General features: G+C 42.4%; 1 non-coding gene across 1 annotated transcript; it reads right to left on the bottom strand.

The window, feature by feature from the left end:
• Positions 1-14,345: 14,345 nt before the first annotated feature.
• LOC112086305 lies at positions 14,346-14,452 on the bottom strand. Its single transcript, XR_002899427.1, has one exon. It is a non-coding gene; the product is annotated as a small nucleolar RNA R71 (small nucleolar RNA).
• Between the last annotated feature and the right edge of the window lie 1,963 nt (positions 14,453-16,415).

Below are 16,415 nucleotides of genomic sequence, written 5' to 3'. Positions count from 1 at the left end.
CCAAGGAATATGCTAAAGCCATTACACTGAGGAGTGGAAAGGAGTTATCTGGTATTGAGAACAACAATGTGATCATTGAGGACAATGATCAAACTGAGGGGGAGGCAGCCTTAAAAGATATATGTGCCACCACCTCCATACCAACCCAAACTACCATTTCCAGGGAGGTTTAAGAAGCAGCTTGTAGACAAGGCAAGAGCTGTATTTGAGAAGGCACTCAATGAGACACCACTCACAATGCCTCTCATTGATGCATTTCTAATGATGCCAAAGATGGGTAAGTTTTTGAAGGATGCCATTCTGAACAAGACTAAAGAACTTCAAGGCATGGTGGTACTAAGTCATGAATGCAGTGTTATCATTCAGAAGAAGTCCATTCCAAGAAAGTTGACTGATCCAGGGAGTTTCACACTCCCTTGTGCCATTGGACCTCTGCTTTTTTCTGGATTTCTTTGTGATCTAGGAGCATCAGTCAGCTTGATGCCATTCTCCATAGCAAAGAAGCTGGGCTTTAGAGTCTTCAAACTAGCAAGGATCTCTTTTAACCTTGCAGATAGATCAGTTAGATTGCCTGTTGGTATGTTGGAAGATCTGCCTGTTAAGATAGGTGGTTTTCAGGTTCCAACTGATTTTGTTGTGCTGGAAATGGATGAGGAACCAGTTGATCCTCTTATCTTAGGCAGGCCATTCCTGGCCACAGCAGTAGCTGTTATTGACGTGAGAGGTGGGATAATAGAGCTTCAACTTGGGTCTGAGAAGCTCAAGTTTGATGTGAATGAGATGATGAAGAAACCCACCATTGAAGGTTAATGCTTCTATGTGGAGATAATGGATCAGTTGGCTGATGAGTTGCTTGAGGAACTGATAACTGAGGACCCTCTTCAAGCTACTCTAACCCAAGAACAAGGAGACAATGGGCTCTTAGCAGAGGAAAGTGAGGGGTACAAGTTGTATTTGGACAATGCTAGAGAACTTGGTCCTGAGACAAGGTTTTTGGAGCTGGAACAAAGTGGGTCTTAGGTCTTGGCTATCAAAGGAGCAGACATGAGCCAATGCAGCTTGGACAAGGATTGGAATGAGGCTGATGCACCCCCTGTTGAGCTCAAGCCTCTACCAACAGGGCTCAGGTATGCTTTCTTGGGCTTAAACTCCACATATCCAGTGATCATCAATGATAGCTTATTAGAGCATCAAGAGAGTGCATTGCTTAGTGTGATAAGAAAGTTCAGTAGAGCCATAGGATACTCTTTGGCTGATCTTACAGGGATCTCTCCTGACATTTGCACCCACAGAATACACCTAGAGGACCAATCTATGTCCTCTATTGAGCATCAACGACGTCTTAACCCAAACCTCAAGGAGGTGGTTAAGAAGGAGATACTCAAGCTTCTTCAGGTAGGGATAATTTACCCAATCTCTGACTCAAGGTGGGTATCTCGTGTACACGTTGTGCCCAAGAAAGGTGGGATCACAGTGGTTAAAAACGAGAAGGATGAGCCGATAGCTACTAGGACTATAACAGGACACAGAATGTGTATAGACTATAGAAAGCTCAATGCAGCCTCTAGAAAGGATCATTTTCCTTTGCCTTTCATTGATCAGATGCTAGAGAGGCTTGCAAACCACCCCTTCTTTTGTTTTCTTGATGGGTACTCGGGTTTCTTTCTAATCCCCATAGATCCCCGAGATCAAGAGAAAACAACATTTACATGCCCTTATGGCACATTTGCATACAGGCGCATGCCTTTTGGTCTTTGCAACGCCCCTGCCACATTTCAACGTTGCATGATGCATATATTCTCTGACATAATTGAATAGAAGGTGGAGGTGTTCATGGATGATTTTAGTGTCTATGGCTCCTCCTTCTTGGATTCTCTCTAATTTGTCACAGGTCTTGGAGAGATGTGAGCAGCATAACTTGGTGTTGAATTGGGAGAAATACCACTTCATGGTGCAGGAAGGAATTGTACTTGGGCATAAGATATCTGAGAAGGGCATAGAGGTTGACAGAGCAAAAGTGGAAGTGATGGTGAATCTGCAAACTCCCACTTCAGTCAAAGGGATAAGGAGTTTCCTTGGGCATGCAGGGTTTTATAGAATATTCATCAAAGATTTCTCAAGAATAGCCAGACCCTTGACAAGGCTGTTGTGTAAAGAAGTTGATTTCATCTTTGATGCTGAGTGTGAAGAGGCCTTCAAGATGATCAAGGATGCATTAGTCAGTGCACCAATTGTCCAAGCCCCAGACTGGTCCCTTCCTTTTGAGGTTATGACAGATGCATCTGATTTTGCAGTTGGAGCTGTACTTGGCCAGAGGAAGGATAAGAAGCTTCATGTCATCTACTATGCCAGTAGAACACTTGACTCGGCCCAAGAGAAGTATGCTACCACTGAGAAGGAAATGTTGGCAATAGTCTTTGCTTTTGATAGATTCAGAAGCTACCTGGTGGGATCAAAAGTCATTGTATATACTGATCATGCAGCTCTCAGGTATCTGATGACCAAGAAAGATGCTAAGCCTAGACTATTGAGATGGGTCCTTCTACTTCAGGAGTTTGATATGGAAGTACAAGATAAAAAGGGTATAGAGAATGGAGCTGCAGACCATCTCTCTAGGTTGAGAGTAGACTCTGAAGTCCCTCTTAATGACAGTCTTCCTGAGGAATGACTGAAGGTGCTCCACTCTTATTAGGAGTTTGAAGAAGTGGATAGCATCCAAGAAAAGAGAATGCCCTGGTTTGCTGATATTGTGAACTTTCTTGCTTGTGGAGTGGAACCACCTGAACTTGATGCTTACCACATAAAGAAGTTCTTCAGAGATGTCCACAGATACCATTGGGATGAGCCCTACCTGTATGTCCTGAAAAAGGATCAGCTGTATAGAAGGTGTCTTGCTGAGGAGGAGATGCAACCTGTGTTGCAAGAGTGTCATGGTTCAGCTTTTGGGGGTCACATGGGAGCATTCAAGACTGTAGCCAAGGTTCTTCAGAGTGGGTTTTGGTGGCCCACAATGTTCAAGGATGCTCAGCTGGTTGTTTCATCATGTGATCCCTGTCAGAGGCATGGGAACATTTCAAAGAGGAGTGAGATGCCTCAAAACCCAATACTAGAGGTTGAGATCTTTGATTGCTGGGGAATTGACTTTATGGGGCCTTTCATTTCATCTTATGGGAATCAGTATATTCTAGTGGCTGTGGACTATGTGTCCAAGTGGGTTGAGGCCATTGCTTCCCCTACCAATGATTCCAAGGTAGTAGTGAAGTTGTTCAAGAACATTATCTTCCCAAGATTTGGAGTACCCAGGATTGTTATTTCTGATGGAGGATCTCATTTTGTGAACAAGACTTTGGAAGGATTGCTGAGAAAGCATGGAGTGAAACACAAGGTAGCTACTCCTTATCATCCTCAAACTAGTGGCCAGGTTGAAGTATCTAATAGACAGATTAAGGCCATTCTTGAGAGGACTGTTAGCTCAAACAGAAAAGATTGGAGCAATAGGCTAGATGAAGCATTGTGGGCTTATAGAACTGCCTTTAAAACTCCAGTTGGGACATCACCTTTCAATCTGCTTTATGGGAAGAGTTGCCATATGGAGCTGTGGTGTCAGAAGGCAAGAATGGTCAAGAGTTTGTGGTAAAAGGCCAAAGAATCAAGCATTACCTGGTCTCACAAAGGAAGGAGGAAGCTACATCAGTTCCCCTTCTTGATCCACCACCAGCCTGTTAAACAGGTTTCCAAAGTCAAACTTAGAGACTTTAAACAAAGTGGTCTTGGGAGACCCCCAAGCTTATCGTTTGTAAATATGTTTTTGATATTTTCTTTTCTTTCTTTTATGATTTAGAACATTTTGATGGGTTTTGTGAGTTGGTCTCAGGTTCTAGGTGATTTTTGGAGGCCATGGCTTAGTGAATAATGGAATGGAGCATGTGAGAAGGCTGAGAGAGGTGTTTAAGGCCTGAAAACTTGGAGGACGCCTGAGTGCTACCTGGGAATGCGGCTCAGTCAAGGAATGAACCAACTCGCATGCAAGCTCGAAATTTAGTCCGAGTTGGGTCTGCGGGTTATTCACCTGGCACCAAAAGAATTGAGCAAGAAATGGCTAAGTGCAAAATTGTGCGGGTTGGTCATGCGACTCAGCACATACAGAAGCCAGGCCGCAGCAGAACTCGCAATTTACGACAGCTTAGGCATGCTAGCTGATGCACAAGAAGCCCAGGCCGCACAGGAGGAAAAGAGACCGAGAAGCCTAAGGACCTGATCCTGCGATTTGGGTGTGCAGCTCAGCACATACAGAGCCCAGGCCGCTTGAAGACTCGCAATTCACACCGACCTGGGCGTGCGAGAAGAACCAAGACGGACCAAGGCGCACTCCAGAAGAAAAAAAAAACCCTGGGATGACCAAGTGTAGAATCCTGCAAAGTAGGTGTGCGGCTAAGCTAAAGAGAGGACCAGGCCGCAGGAAGGTTCGTAAATTACACCTACTTGGTCATGCGGCCTGACTTACGACGAAATCAAGTCGCACAGGAGGAAAAGAAGCCGAGGTGCCTAAGGACCAGATCGTGCGAGTTGGCCTTGCGGCTCATCAAAGAAGAGGACCAAGTCGCACGTTAATCCGCAATCTACACCGGTTTAGGCCTTCGAGATGATGCACTGGAGCCCAGGCCGCATAGAAAACAAAGGATCCAGAACGGCCTAAGTCCCAGATCGTGCGAGTTGGTAGTGCGGGTCAGATGTAAGAAAGCCCAGGTCGCACGGACATTCGCAAACTGCACCGGCCTGGGCATGCGGTTTAAACAAGCCGCACAAAATGAAGAAGGGCTGAGACGTGTAAGTCCTAAAAGCATGCAACCTGGAAATGGGACTTAGACACATGAAAGACCAGGCCGCACATGAGATTGCAACTTACACCGTATGGGTCTTGCGGGTCATCAAGGGGTCACACCTGGTCGCAAGACAGCCGTGGAAGCCAGAGCACTCAGGAGGGTTTTACTGCGGCTTGGGCATGTGGGAAAGAAAGAGGAAGGACCAAGTCGCACAAAAAAATGCATGTTCTACACCGAGTTGGTCGTGCGGCTCGGTCACGGCGGTTCCAAGTCGCATAAAGAGAAAAAGGAGGCCGGTCAATGAGAAAAGAACAGTCAAAGCCTTGACTGGTCAAAATAGATCTATTGACCACCAGTCCAAAGACTTGACCTTGTCCCACACTCTCTCTTCCTCATCAAAACCACGAGTTTGCTCCTTTTCTCTCATTTCTCTCCATTGTTTTCATCATAACTCTCTCATTTCTCTACCAAATTCGATGATTCAAAGTGCTCTAAGCTCTTTTTTGAGTGTTAACATCATCCGGATTGCATTTCGAACGCATTGCATCATAATCCCAAGGTATTCACTCTGTTAAAATTCATCTTTTTCCATGTTCTTCAATGGTGATTTTTGAACTCAAGGTGTGGAAGAGATTTTGATAGGTTGTTTTAGACGTTGGGATTATTTTCATAAATGCTAGGGTGCTAGATAGTCTTGGAAAACAGAGCACTTTGTTGTTGATTCATTGTTCTTGAGTTCTGAAAATTGTTGCAAGTTAATTCATGAAAAGAATCGATTTTTCTTGGAAAAGAAATGAACTTGTTTCTTGCTGAGTCCTTGCTTTGCACTCTTGTTTTTGCATTGCTATGAACCTGTTGGATTGATGCTTGGCTTGAGAAACTTGTTCATGTGCTTTGAAATCGATTCTTACAACAAATTTCTTCAAAATTTTGGAGAATTTTGTGAACCTAGATCTTGTGCTAATCTTGTTTTTGAGAAATTTCTTGGCAGATGACTGAAAGAACCAACTATCTAGCCAAGAAGAAGGGCACTGCATCCAAAAACAAGGGTTTGGTCTCAGGGTCTTCACAGCCAAAAGGAAAAGGCCAAGTCACCAAGAAAGTCACAAAGCAAGGGAAAAGTGATCAAGCTCCAAAAAGAACAAGGCATGAAGAGAAAGCATTGGTGGTTGCTTCTGGTTCAAAGAAGAAAGGGAAACAGTTAGCTGTGGTATCTGATGATGAACAGACTGAGAGTAGCTCAAGCAGCTCAGCTGGTGGTTCCCAAGGCACCATTGAAAAGGGATCAAAGAGGATCAAGAAAACTGAACCAGAAACACCTGATTATCTGGCTAAGTTTCAACAGATGGAGATCCAGCAAGGGAGGTTCCCTAATGTGGACTTTCTGAAGAAGATTGGCATCTATGAAGATGTCAAAACTTTGCTTGGGAACATGGGCATTGAATCACTTTTGGAGATGAGAGAGATCGCATATGAAGAGGAGTCTCAAGAGTTCTTGGCTTCTTTTGAAGCTTTTATGTACTACCCAAGGGATTCAAGAATTCTTCAAGGGGATGGGCTTGGACAAATGGAGTTTACTGTTAAGGGAAAGGACTATACAGTGTCATTCAGGGAATTGAGTGAGATATTTGGGTTTTCTGCACCTAGAAACGTTCCTCTCTCAATCCATAGCTTCTGGGAAGTACACAGCTGGAGCAGCTTCTGGGAAGTACACAGCTGGAGCAGCTAAGTCCTCTTGGATAAGGAATCCAGTGCTGAGATATGTACACAAGATTCTCTCTCACAGCTTCTAGTTCAAAATTGATGTTGGAAGAGTTCACAAAGGTGATCTGATGCTCCTTGGTGTGGGACTGAAACAGTTGATGCCAACTCATGAAAATGGGGAACCCTATGAAGGATATGCTTACACAACTTGCCTTGCCTCTCAATTAGCAAGGTTTTTGATGTTCTACAACAAGTGCATTTGGTGTTCAACAAAGAAGGATGCAAAGCTGGCCCATGGATGGGTTGTAACAAAGATCTTGAAGGCAAAGGGTTACAGATTCAAGGAGAACAAGGCAAGGTTTGACCTGATTAATGAAGTCCATCTGTGTAAGATTGGTTTCGTTCAAGGAAGAGTTGGAGCCAAGCTGGTTTACAACTTCAAGTCCTTCATTGATGAACCAGTCCAAACTCTCCTGCCCAATCCCTCCATCACCACAGTCCAAGTAAATAGGAACATTCACTTCTTCTTGCTGAAGTAAGAGCTGTACAATGTCCAAACTGATCCACCAATCCTCAAGTACAAGAAATCTTGCAGAGAAGAAGCCTCCAAGGAAAAGAAAGCAACCGCTAAAAATGCTACCACAAGTGCTGCTGGTGCTCAAGATGCTGGTCTGCCTCCACCTCAAAAACGTTTTGGTGGAAAGAGATATCACTTTGATGATTACAACTGGGAGGAGCCAGGCACTTCAGGGTTTAGAGCTCAACAAAAGATTGGTGTTCTCCAACAATCGTGCAAGTACCAAGACAAAACCATCCACAAGATGGCAAAATGCATCAAGGAAATGAAGAATAGGATCAAGAAGCTTGAAAACCCTTGCAAAGGTGGATATCCAACACCGGTTTCACCAAGGAACAGAGAGGAAGTTGGAGAGAGTTCCATGAACTGCACGGCCCTGGTCACATATGGCACAGCATGGGTGGATCTTGACGACGGTTCTGATGAGGCAAGCCATCACTCTTGGGAGACACCATCCGGTCACACTTCAAACCCCTCTTACTCATTGGGGTCAGACTTCCACAGCTCTTAGGTAACACTCCACACCTTGTACATATGCATGTAGATTTTCTTTTTCTCTTTGCATTTTACTTGTTTGCTTTGCTTTAACTCCTTTCTCATGCTTTTATAACACAAGGGACTGTGTTATTTAAGTGTGGGGGAGGAGTTTCATCTTTTACTAATCATGTTTTCTCTGTTCTTATTTTATACTTTGAGTCTTGAGTCACATTCTTGCATGCATTCATGTAGTTTCATCTTAGTGCATATAAAAAACCAAAAAAATTGAAAAATCTGAAAATTTTTCACAAAAAAAAATGATCATGTAGTTGCATTCTCATTTTTAGGATTGAGTCTAGATTGCATATTCATGTAGGCTGCATCAATGCAAGGGAGTAATGATAGATTTTTCCTTGAGAGAATATCACTTTAAGAATTCGGTTCACTGCCCTAGTTTCTAGTTCTTTGCTGCATGTAAACAAGAAAGAAAACAAGACTGATCCATGCTTTGAACTTGTTGAGTGAATCAAGCTTTGATTAGTCCAGCCTTATCTAATTGAGAACCTTAATTTGACAATCTAATTATCATTGCTTGTGCATGTCATTGTGAACTCATGAGTACCCTTAAAATATTTGAGCTCTCTTATCCCTTTTACCACTCTTTTCTAGCTCAAATAGCTGTTCTCTCACTTTGAGACAGTTCCCTGCCTTTAACCAAACCTTCCTTGAAGCCTGAAACACTATAGTGAGAGATGTGAGGCCTTTTTCTGAATAGACTTTACAGAAAGTGTTGTGTTTAGGGCGACAAGAGTAGAGTCTCATGTAGATCTAGCTCAGCATCATGAGTCTAGAGTAGGCTAGGAAGAGTTCTTGAGAAACACTGAGTGGAAAAGAGGAAGTTTGAGATGAAAACCAGGGGTTGGAAAAGAAAAGAAAGAGGTTTGGGGTCTGCTGTGTAAAGAAAGAAAGCTCTTGTGTTTTGAAAAAAAGAAAGTTTAGCCTCTAAGTAAAAATAAAAGAAAAGAAGCCAAAAAGGCTCAAGTGTTTGAAAAGAAAAGAAAAGAGGCTAGAAAGTGTTATATGAGAAATAGCTAAGTGGAATATTCAGACCCCAAAACCTGAGTTTAAAGTTGAAAAGATGAAGCCCCTGGTGAGAAGAAGAATGAGAGTGAAGGGAGGAGAGGGTTGATAAGGCAATGAATGTCTTGCGAGAGGAGTAGCTAGGATGTAATCTTCATGGGAGTAGAGTTAAGGATAAAGACCAATTTGGGGCATTAGGTAGATGGGATTCTGCTCTTGTATGCACCAGTTGCCTTTTACCCTTAGCATTCTGTTAAAGTTTATTCCTTCTTGAGTGATCCCTTGAGCTGAATGGAAGCCAAAACATTGAATGAGATCATCTTTGTCTCATGACCCTGTCCCAAGACAAGTGAGTTCACATGATTTGCATAAGCATGATTCACATGAGTTTTAATGAATGTCAAAAGGTTGGAACGATGGCTGTTTGTGAAAAACTTAAGCTTGAGCTTGATTCATTCATTGATAAGTATGGCTAAAGTTTTGTGAGTAATCTTGTTTGCAATGCATCTTAGAATTAGCAACTAGGTCAGTGAGCCTTGAATTCTTTTAGTGATAGACTCTCTCATTAAGGAATATGAACTCCCAATGCATCCAACCTCTATCTCTCATTTGCTCTTTTTGCTTGAGGACAAGCAAAGGACAAGTGTGGGGGAGTTGATATATTCATAATTTGTCATATTTAGGATTGCATTTTTGTCCAAATATTGAGTCTCATGCATACATTTAGCTAGTTTTGTTAGAGTTTGTCTTAGGTCCTAGCTTTGTTTAGGATTTGCATTAGGTCCTAGAGTGTCCTGCATTTTTGGAGTGTTCTCAGGTAATTTGGAGGCTTTTGGGAGCAACTTGGAGCTGGGATCGTGGAGGAACCCTCACCTGTGTGCAACAACTCGGACAGATGGTTAAGCGCAGATGAAGTCCTCACTTTGATCGCGTGGGACGAAGGACTTGCAATGCGATTCACCTTTCGGAGTCTTCATCAAGAATGAAGAGGGTCGAGTCTAGTTTCCAGAACACTTGATATCGTCTCATTTGCAGTTGTGAGCTGAAAGTTACGGTGATCGGACGCAGTGCATGTCTCGGAGCTGATAAAAGACCAAAGCCTTTACCGACGTCACCTGAGCTCGCGCCCTTCACCAAAGTTGAAGAAGTCTTAGTCTTCTGTCCACTGAAACTAGAATCACACCATTTGGACCAGTATCCTGGAAGTTACTCTCCTATGAATGCGAATTGGTCCGAGGAGCCCTGAATGCAGCGAGAAAGTCTTGCGACTTGGTTAACTCGCAGCGCCTGAAGATGAATGCCTAGAGGTCGAGCTGCGAGTTGAAAAGTGCGAGTAAGCTATCACTGGATAAGGTCTGAGGCTTCCTAGCAAGAAAAATGCTAAGTCCACAACCGTGCGACTTAGGCATCCGAGTTAGCCGCACTTGGAACTAAACCGCACGAAGACTCGCAATCTACACCGACTTGAGCCTGCGACCTGGGAGTAATGGAGACCAAGCCGCACACATCTTTGAAGGCCCCTGCTACATGGTCGTGCGAGTTAAGGAGTAATGGAGACCAGGCCGCAGACGGATTCGCAAATCACACCGAGAATGTAATGCGGCTTAGTTTACAAGAGTTTTACCTCGTTCAAGCTTCTTCCTCTGGTTGTGCGACTTGGGCATGCGGCATGGGACTAAGGGATGACCAAGTCGCACACATACCTTCCCCAGATTTCGCCTTGGTCATGCGAGTTGAAGAAGAAGAGGATTGAGCCGCACAAAGACTCGTAAAACACATCTAGATGGGCGTGCGGCTAAGACTAAGGGATTTAAGTCTCACAAGACTGTTTCTTCACCTGTGCGACTTGGGCATGCGACCTGGGAGACTCTTGACCAACTCGCACATTCGTCACTTTATCCATTAAAGCCGGGTCAGGACCCGGTTTGTTCCGGGCTGACCCGGTTCATTTTTAGAGACATATAAATAGTTTTTAGGGTTTTTTCCCAAAACTTAAGCTTTATTCCTTTTGTCTCTTGCCTCTTTTGTGAAAAGACTCCACTTCAGAAGAGAAATATCGATTTTTAAGGGTTTAATCAAGAGAGTTTGAGAGATCTTTGTGTTTAAAGCTGCAAATCTATCATTATCTATCTTCTCCATCTATATTTCTCATCATTAATCATGCCAATCTTCTCAACTTGCAAAGGTTTAAGAGAGATTAGTATGATTAGTGAGTAGTCACCTTAATGAGGTTCTAGATGTGTAGGTTAGGGTGCTAAAGTGTTAGATTAGGAGTGCTTAGGGCTAGATTCATGGATTCATCTCTCTAAACAGCTGTTCTCTAGGCTAGATCCTTGCACATCACTTGAGATCTAGATTCTGGGAATTTCATGCACCAAAAGTGTTTGATGAAATTCCTGAAAGAGCTCTATTAGAGGTTTAAGCATTTGCTGCATGATGATGTATTGTTATTTGCTTGAATGATCTTTTAGAACTGTTTATTAATGCTCACTGATTCATATTTCACAAATGATGATTTGGTTTGAAAATGGATTAGTGTAGGGGTTAATACCTTCATGAGAGGATTAATCTAGATTAGAGTTCTTAATCATTTGAATCATGTCTCATCATTGTCATTAGCATTCTTAGTTTAGCACCAAAGCACCCTAGCCAACTATCATGTCTAGAATCTCATGCCTCCATCATTTCATATTCACATCACTTGTCATTGCTTAGTTCTTGTTTGATCACTTCTTTAGTCATTAATCTTGTTTTAAGTTTTTAGTTGTCATTAATCAATCAAAACCTCACCTGTTTAGTGTCTATCACCACATTCTTGGATTGACAACCTCTTTTATGCTACTTTGACAAGGGGATTGATAGCCCTGAGACTCATAAAGTCTTGTCTATCAAGAATCTCTTTCTTCACTACCTCTTTTAAGTTTGGATTGAGGCGCCTTTGGTTTGTCTTGTCTAATTTTCTTTGCTTTTGTCTTTAGTTAGGAATTGCATTAGGTCCTACAGGTCATTTGGAGCTAATTGGGAGCAATTGGGACAAAAGCCATGGAGAGACCATCACCTTATGTGCATCACACTGCGGAGTCTTCATAAAGAATAAAGAGTGTCGAGTCTAGTTTCCAGAACACTTTAGATCGTCCTATTTTCAGTTTTCAGCTGAAAGTTACGGTGATAAGAAGCAGTACATGTCTCGGAGCGGATAAAGGACCAACGCAACGCGCATCAAAGAACCGGTCGCACGGAGCCCTTTCCGACGTCACCTGAACCCGGACCCTTCACCAAAGTTCGAGAAATTTGAGTTGTCTTTCCAATGCATTTGAAATCATGCCATTTGAAGCCATATCCTGGAAGTTACTCTCACCTCAATGTAAAGTGGTCCGAGAAGGCTTAGGTTGTGCGATACGGTACTGCGACTTGATTAACTCACACCCATGAATGTTCCACGCTCTGGAAACAAGTTGAGACTTTAGAGATGAGTGTAAGGAGACTCTGAGAAAGGTAGAGATTTCCAGAATCAAATTTGAGTAAGTCCACAATGCTGTGCGAGATAGACCTGCGAGTTGGACATGAAGTGGAATCATGTAGCACATGTGTTCGCAAATTACACCGACTTGGGCATGCGACTTGGGAAAGGAAGTGACCATCTCGCACACATATTATCTCCATAACGCGTCCTGGTTGTGCGAGTTGAACAGAAGGAAGCCTGAGAAGCACAAACATTCGCTGTTTACACCTAGACAGGCATGCGGCTGAGGCTGAGGGATTTATGGCGCCCAAGGCTGCTTCTATGGCTGTGCGACTTGGGCCTGCGACTTGGAAAGCACCTGACCATGTCGCACACTTGACACATGACCTATTTGAAGCCGGGTCAGTACCCATTTTGTCCTGGGCTGACCCGGTCCGCAAGAGACACTATATATGCTTTTTAGGGTTTTTTCCAAGACTTAAGCTTTGTTTTCTCTTGTTTCTCTTTCCCCTTTTGTTAAAAAACGAGTTTTTTAAGAGATATCTCAAGGATTTAATCAATCTAAGTCTGTTTCTTATCATCTCATCTTCTTATCTTTGCTTCTAATCATGATTAACATCACTTCTTGCAAAGGAAATGGTGTATTCATCATGATTAGTGAGTAGTCTTCTTTTAAGCTTCTAGGTGTGTAGATTAGGGTGCTTTTATGTTTGATTTATGATGTTTAGGTTCTATATTCTCATTTCCTTTCCTTAGTTAGCTGCTCTTAGTGCTAGATCTCTCATTATAAGCTTGATCTAGAACTTAGGCACTTCTCCACCCACAAGGTGTTTGTTGAAATGCCCGAATGAGCTAACTTAAGGGTTTATGCCTTTTTCATCATGGGAATGATTGTTAAATGCATGAATGACATATTAGAACTGTTTCTTAATGCTCATTGATTCATATTTCACAAATGATGATTTGGTTTGAAAATGGATTAGTGTAGAGGTTAATGCCTTCATGAGAGGATTAATCTAGATTAAAGTTCTAAGTTAATTGGAATTTGAGATCATGTTATGCTTGCTTTATCTTTCTGTATAAGATTCAGTCTTTATTAGCTCTTATTTTGATGCACAAAGAGGCTGTCTGGTCATTTTAGACTTGGAACCTTATGTTGTTGATTGCTTATTCATCTAATGGGAATTAGTATTGATTTGGTAATTAACAAAGGGATTTTTGTCATGAGAATGAATTAATCTTATTTGGAAGTCTAGACTAAAGAATTGCAAGTGTTGCATTGTTTGCTTAGCATCATGAATTCACATTTAAAGCACCCTAATCAATGATCACATCTAGAGGTTTAGCTTTCTCTTTATTTAAATTTGAGTCTTTGTTTTGTTTCTCTTGTTTGCTTGTTCTTAAGTATTGCTTGTTTCTTGTTTGTTTTATGTTTATAGATCACCTTGTTACCAACTCATCTATTTAGTTAGACTTGGATTAAGAATTGATCCTCACAGTCTTAGTGTCTAGAATCTCTCCATTTGGATTGATACCTCAAGTGCTACAATGACATGAGTAGTTGAGGAATTGATCAAGGATTGAAAATTCTTACTATCAATTTGGCGCCGTTGCCAATTGGAGATTCATTCTAGCATTAGGACTTTGGATCTTCTTGAGATCAAGTCATTTTCTTTTGTTTACTGATTATCTTTCAAGTGCTGTCTTTGTTTTCAGGTGTATGAACACCAGAAGTCAAGCAAGAAGACAAAGAGAAATAGCTGTGCACATTGAGAGGTTGGGTATGGATCAAGGGCAACAGACTCATGGGGGTAATGGAAACCACCAGAATCAGGAAGAGCCGCCACCTCCACGTCCAAGACAAGTTGTGGGAGCTGGTGATGAGGCCAAAGCTCAGGGTCAAAGACATGGGATTCAAGCTCCTACACCTGAAAACGATTTTGAGATCAAATCTGGCTTGATCAACATGGTGCAATCAAACAGGTTCCATGGCTTGGCATTAGAAGACCCATTAGGTCAAATTGACAACTTTGATAGAGTTTGTGATCTAACTAAGATGAATGGAGTGAGTGAGGACAGTTTCAAGTTGAGGCTATTCGCTTTTTCTCTAGGAGACAAAGCTCATCAGTGGGAAAAGTCTCTACCTCAAGGATCAGTCACAACTTGGGAGCAATGCAAAAGAGCATTTCTAACCAAGTTCTTCTCTTCATCAAGAACAGCCAGGTTAAGAAATTAAATCTAAAGTTTCATTCAGAAGAACCATTAATCCTTTTGTGAGGCTTGGGAAAGATTTAGAGGGTATACCATGCAATGCCCTCACCATGGATTCTCAGATGCTTAGCTGCTGAGTACCTTCTACAGAGGTGCTTTACCAAAGGTCAGACTCCTCTTGGACACAGCTTCAAAATTGTAATTTCATGACCAAGGATGTCAATGATGCCATGACCCTTGTGGAGAATGTAGCTCAGAGTTATGAGCTTTATGGATCAGACTTTGACAGGAGTTCAAGAGGTGCTGTGAGTGCTGAAGAGGAAAGGACAAGGAAAGACATCTGGTCTCTCAATGAGAAGCTAGATAAACTTCTCCTAGCTTCTCATAAGTCAGTCAACTTGGTTAGAGATGTGAATCATGTGTTTCAAGACACATTTCAAGGGGAAGACATCACAGCTGAGGTAAACTTTGTAGGTGGACAACAAGGTTACCAAAAAGGTTGTACCTACTACAAGAATCCCCCCACCCAGAACTTTCACTCTCACATCAATCACCAACAAGGTTTTGTCCCTCCCCAACAGCAAAGCCTCCAACAGAACTCAGGGAATAAGGATCAAGAAGAACATAACCTGCTCCAGCAAATTCTCCAAGGTCAAGCAAGTGGTGCCAGGGACTTCAACAAGAAAATGGCAGAGATTAACAACAAGGTGGACTGCACTTATTCTGATCTTATAACTCAACTTTCAACCTTGGCTTCCAAATTCAAGACTCTAGAGAACAACAAGGGCCACTGCAGTTCTCAAGCTCAAAGATCTTTACCGGGGACATCAGTTGCACATCAAACAGAATACTGCAATGTAATCCTCTCAAATGCTGAGAATCATGCTGCTGTCCAAGAAATTGAGGATCTTCTCCATGGCAATGTCTCAAGTGCAAAGTGTCTGACACAAGATGATGAGAACGCCATCATAGAGGAGTTTGACTTCCTGTTATGTGATCTCAATGAGGACATTGAGAAAGAAGTTGGGGAGGCAGCTTGTTTTGATATGAGAAAGAATGATTCTGAGATTACTGAAAGAAAGGATCAGAGAATGGTTCAAGGAAGGACATCTGATGGAGTCTCTAGCACTGGTTCAACAAGAGTGAAAATCAAATCTATTCCCAAGCTAGGCAACCCAGGAAAGTTCTTCATCTCATGCTCTCTTGGAAATTTGAAAGTGGACTATGCTTTGTGTGACTCTGGATCAAGCATCGGTGTAATGTCTTTAGACATGGTGGAGAGGCTGTGGATCAAGAGTCTTAAGCATCACCCCATGTCAATTACCTTTGGAGATTCATCCTCAAAGAAGCCATATGAAATCCTTGAAGACTACCCATTAAAGATTGGTGAATGCATAGTTCCAATTGATTTTGTAGTCATGAAGATGAAAAAGACCAAAGAGCTACCTCTTCTGCTTGGAACTCCATTTCTGAACACCACAGGAGCAAGGATGGACTTTGATACTCAGAGAGTGGTGCTTACTAAGGTAGATGATGAAGTATCTTATCCCCTTAAACCTCCTCTTGCTGGATTTTGTGGGGTTATATCTGATGATTCTGATGAGTTGAGACACTATGAGATGAAGTATGTGGGGAGTATTGGAACTATAGAAGAAGCTCAACCCCTTGCATCTGTTGAGAAGAAGAAAGAATCCTTAGTTAGACCTGATCTTGAGTTTGAAGGAGATTTCTTTAGTGATGATGAAGCTTGCTTGGAATCTTTTTCTCCTACACTAAGTGAGAAGGAGGTCAGCAGTAACAAAAGCAATGGTTCAGGGTCTCAAGACAAGAACCCAACAAGCACCAAATCATTAACTCTTGGGTCCTCTTCTCAAGTCTTAACTCTCACTCCATGGAAGTTTGATGGTGGAGCTGTGGAATACAAGGTTAAAGGCATTGGAGGATCAAAACCTTTTGCAAAATTCAGGGCAATCCTCACATAAGAGCTCATAGACAAAGGGTCATTTGGTGTTCAAGAGTTGATGAACAGGGACCTAATGCTTGAATTCATGGACAAGACAAGGAGCATCAAAGCTCCTCC

This window comes from Eutrema salsugineum, unplaced genomic scaffold (genome assembly GCF_000478725.1).
Source record: "Eutrema salsugineum unplaced genomic scaffold, Eutsalg1_0 scaffold_21, whole genome shotgun sequence".
NCBI lineage: Eukaryota > Viridiplantae > Streptophyta > Magnoliopsida > Brassicales > Brassicaceae > Eutrema > Eutrema salsugineum.
This window is presented reverse-complemented; position numbering and strand designations above follow the sequence as displayed.